This window comes from Nansenia antarctica (genome assembly GCF_963989245.1).
Source record: "Nansenia antarctica genome assembly, chromosome: 2".
In the NCBI taxonomy this organism is placed as follows: domain Eukaryota; kingdom Metazoa; phylum Chordata; class Actinopteri; order Argentiniformes; family Microstomatidae; genus Nansenia; species Nansenia antarctica.
In genome coordinates this window covers 18009199-18014198 of record NC_137675.1, presented here as the reverse complement: position 1 = coordinate 18014198, position 5000 = coordinate 18009199, and the positions used below count along the sequence as shown (strand labels likewise).

At 46.6% G+C, this 5000-nt stretch overlaps 1 protein-coding gene across 1 annotated transcript in view; it reads left to right on the top strand.

The window, feature by feature from the left end:
- The window catches only part of LOC308149618 (complement C3-like), a 23820-nt gene extending 23404 nt beyond the window's left edge, over positions 1 to 416 (top strand). Inside the window, exon 44 of the mRNA XM_080522489.1 lies at positions 1 to 416. This exon is cut by the window's left edge and continues 547 nt beyond it. The gene's annotated coding sequence lies outside the window, so the exon portion shown is untranslated.
- The last annotated feature ends 4584 nt before the right edge of the window (positions 417 to 5000 follow it).

Sequence of the window (5000 nt, the reverse complement as noted above, 5' to 3'; positions counted from 1 at the left end):
CACACACACACACACACACACACACACACACACACGCACACACACACACACACACACACACACAATGCATGGACATGAATGTATGCACAAGCATGCACACAGACACACAGACACACACACACACTTTAAGGCTGTGGGAACTCACTCAGGTGGCACTGAGTGCGATGGAATACTGTTTCACGACTGGGGAGAATGCATTAGTGTTCTGGAACATAGTACAGTGAAGGGGAAATCAATGGGAGAATAGGGAACTCATAGTTTAACTGCTTTTCCAGCTCAGAACTTAACAGAGTTTGTTTATCTCATGAATGCTGCAGATTGCTGTACTTTTTTCCGCTCCCTGCCTCAGATGTGCAAACATGATAACTCACCATATAGCACATTTCTGCCAAAGCAAATACAGTTTATTGATGGTTTTGGCTGTGTCATTTGCCTCTTATTTGTGTGTGTTTGTGTATGTGTGTGTTTGTGTGTGTATGGATGCCTACGTCCATGCATTTGTCTGTGTGTGTGTGTGTGTGTGTGTGTGTGTGTGTGTGTGTGTGTGTATGGATGCCTACCTCCATGCATTTGTCTCTGTGTGTGTGTGTGTGTGTGTGTGTGTATAAGTGGTTATAAGTGTCTTTAAGTGTGTGTGTGTGTGTGCGTGCGTGCCTGCATGCCTGCGTGTGTGTGTGTTTGTGTGGAGGGGGGAGGTCAGTATCACTATGATATCATATCATACTGACCCCCCCCCCCCTCCACATGATATGCTATCGCTAGGTCACACCATTAGCATGATGACTCACTCCTTCCATATCTGTCATTTCTTCTGCTGCCCCCACAAAGTGCGCCCTCGCTAATCTAAACAGGAAAGAATGGTAATGGCCAGCTGGTTGGCCCGCGCCAGCTGGGCACACATGTTGGCATAGCGTGAGCAGTGGGCACAGCAAACACACAAACACACACAGTAGCATTTTGTTCAGGGAGGAGATTTCAGCACCGTATCACAGATGATGATGATAGACGTGATAGCCTGCATCTGTGGTGAAAGCGAGGAGATACGAAAAGAGAGAGGAAAAAAAAGGAAGAGAGAGAAAGAGAGAGAAAGAGAGCGCAGAACATAGAGTACATACAATGAATGAAAAGAGAGAACAGAGGAGAGAGAGAAAGAATAGAGAGAGTGAGAGATAAGCCAATAGGGGTTTAATCCCCAGCTCAAGCAGAGGTCCTACAGGGGGGCTTAGTTACTTCAGCCTGCATTAGCACGCTAACTTCCTGCTACGCTGATACTGGAGTAGTAGATCCCTTCTCATAAGCCCTGCTACCTACAGGCCTCAGATCAGATCACAGCCCTGCTACCTACAGGCCCCAGATCAGATCACAGCCCTGCTACCTACAGCCCCCAGATCAGATCAGCCCTGCTACCTACAGGCCCTAGATCAGATGCATACAGTTGGCCCTGACACTGGGGTGCAATGTGTAGATAAGATAGCCATGCGATTTTCATGTGATGATTCCACATTGCGTATGCTAGGCTGGTATGATTGTTCTGCTCCATCGTTTTCTATAACGTTATGGTGCCTTCTTGAGTCTAAGTCCCAGATGTTATAAAACAAAGCTGATCAAGGAAGACCGGAGTCTTATTTCTTTGGCTTACAGTATCGCGATCATCCTGCCTGTGTGTGTGTGTGTGTGTGTGTGTGTGTGTAAGAGAGAGAGAGAGACATGAGAGAGTGTCTGCACTAAGGAGTAACATGAACTCATATTATGTTATGAGGCAGTGGTTGTTGCGAGTGACCTGGCGAAGCTGGCTGTATGGACCCTTGAAGAATGTTTGAAGTACTTCCTATAAGCCCATGTGAAGCATAGTACTCCGCACAACCCCTGTCCTTGACCTTTGAATAGAAGACGGCCAATCACGGGGCTCCTTGTTGAGACGTCACCCATGGGAACAGATGTGCCCAGGAAATGAAAAGGATCGTCATTCTACCTCTCTCTTTCTCGAGTGAATCTGCTCTCTCTCTCTCTCTCTCTCTCTCTCTCTCTCTCTCTCTCTCTCTCTCTCTCTCTCTCACACACACACACACACACACACACACACACACACACACACAAACACACACATGCGTGCATCCTGATTTAATTTCCTGGGTCGTGACACAGAATACAAACTTTTTTTACAATGTACTCTAGGGGAGAAGATCTCCACTGCCTGCAGCTCTGTAATATTGCCTCTAGGGGACGCAATGCATGTTCAAGACCGGAATCCAAGAAGATGGACCTGGATATGAATGTGTTGTTATGAGAATATCTGATCACCTCGCCTCAACATCCAAACCATTCGAAACATGCTCACTGCCCTAATTCGGATGATTTCACCATGTAATTTCATGGCTTTACCGACTTGTGAGCTGTGTATTCTGTTCATCCATGTGACCATCCTCTGTATACTATAATACTGTAATACTGTATACTATAATACTATAATACTCACCACTGGAAAACTGGGCTCAGACCAGGGATGAGCACAGTGATGGCTTAAGTCCAGGTGATCCTTTTGTTGAGGCTTGAATAATGTGGGAAAAAAATGGACACTCACGCCCACAGCAGGTGCTGTGTGTGTGTGTGTGTGTGTGTGTGTGTGTGTGTGTGTGTGTGTGCGGACTGGGACTGAGCAGAGCTGGTGTGGGGGTAGGATGGAGAGGGGGAATTGTTGGTGAAAAGACCCTGGGAGCCTTGTGCCCAGCCATAACACAAGAAGGAAACAGGAAAGTAAGCTCACAGGGAGAGCCAAGGCCACTTGTGTAGGTGTGTGAGTGTGTGTGTGCGTGTGTGTGTGTGTGCGTGCATATGTGTGTGTCCGTGTGCATGCGTGCATGTGTGTGTGCGTGCGAACGTGAGTGTGTGCGTGCGTGAGTGTGTGCGTGCGTGAGTGTGTGCGTGCGTGAGTGTGTGCGTGCGTGCATGTGTGCATGCGTGAGTGTGTGTGTGACTGGCTTGGTTCTGACGATGAGAATAGACCTCCATGACAGGCTGCAATAAATGACAGGAGTGCCAAAAGAGAAAGGGAGATGAGGAGAAGAGAACACGAAAGAGAAACAGAGCGAGAAATAGGGAAGGGCAGAGCTTGAGAGAGAGAGGCAGTGCAGAATTGGAGCAAAGCTAGCTATAAAGCAGATTAGCAACATGTCAGCTCAAATGTGGTGTGTGGAGTGTTTTAACCAGTCATGTATGAACTGCGCTAAGCCTGCCACTGTTGTGACATTACTAAAGCGTTTCATCTGAGGTTATAGTCCGGCCCAATCTCATACCACGTTTTACAGCATACATTACTGACCAACTTCATGATGTACACTGGATCACTTCAGTAGCCCTGCTTATCACAATTTATTTCATAATTATTCGATTAACACCGAAATGTGTGTTTTGCCACCTCTCCAAGTTCATTCCTAGAAAACCCTTTCAACCCTCACCCCTACTTCAAACATGAAAGTCACTACTGCAGCAGTGTATATATAATTACGCTAGACGTGTCCACCTGGGTCCTCCCCATACATACACCCACTGACTCACCCCTCCTATGGGCCACAGGTGGGGTTATCGGGTCTAAGAGAACTAGGAATGCTGAGAATGCTGTAGCTAACATTTGCGCCATTTTAATTGGCTGCTGTTTATCTAAGATACATATTAGTATCTACACAGATAGGCTTGACATTGACAATGTCAGAGTACACCACACTTCACTTGAGATGTTTATGTAAGTACAATATGTGTGTTTGTGTGCGCGCGTGCGGGTGTGTGTGTATGTGTGTGTGCGTACACACTAGATTCTCACCATCAGACGAGACCACAGGGAAGAAATGCATGAGTAGGATGATGTTAAGACAGATCCCCAATCTAAGTGACAGGGCTGGGCATGGCCACACACACACACACACACACACACACACACACACACACCCTGGCTCATCACAGGAGTGAAATGGAGAGCAGGGTGAGAGACCTTGAGGTGAGGGAGATATTCAGGATCAAAGAGAAGGAGAAGCAACTTAGCTTCTTCAGGCCATGGAGAGGTCTAAAGCACAGACCTCCAGAACCTGGCCAAAGCCCACACAGACCTCCAGAACCTCTGTGGTGCCTCACAGGAGAAGAACTGGAGAGAAGAGAGGGAGGAGATGGAGAGGCAGGCCAGAGAGTCAGAGCAGAGGAAGATGGTGGAGAGAAATCAGGGTGACCGCCCTCTAATAAACCCCTGGAGTCTCTACAGAGCCAACTGCAAGCACTTCAATGAATCATCAGACTCATCTACATCACTTAGATAAATCATCCTATTATGAAGCCTGAAGTTGTGGTCATTATGTTGTTTAGTATTTGTATACCCTATCTCTTGTTTCAGATCCATTCAAAGAGAGGATGCATGAGCAAGGAGACCAGAACAAGACCAACATGAATGAATGAATGAATGAACATGAATGATGAATGAATGGTCTTTATTGTCATTGCTATAGTACAGGTACCAAACAACGACATTTAGGAGGGGTGGCTCCCCTGGTGCTAGGAAAGAAAACAAACAAAAACAAAACACAAGAAGGGAAGGAGCTGGTTTACCATAAATAAAGGCTATGTACACTATCCACTATACTATACTGTACAGATAGACGACTAGGGTTGGGAAGATAGTGAACAACAGGAATGAGAGAGGGAAGAAAAAGAAAGAGTCCTGCTAAGGATGATTCTCCTTAGAATTGTTTTTTCAAACCCTCTCCACTGCCCCCCCCCCCCCCCCCCCCTGCCCCCCCCCCTTTCCCACCTTCCCATCCCTGCCCTCACCGCCCCAAAGTGCGTACTTTCTAAGAGCACACATCAATTATCCCTATAGCCTTATTATTATATTCTCTGTCAAATGCGTTGAGATAAATAAACCATGGTTATCTCCTAAACACCATGACTGAAGTACACCATTGACTTTTAGACTTTTTCCACTGTGTGTTTATCATCCGCCCACTCTCATTCAAGTT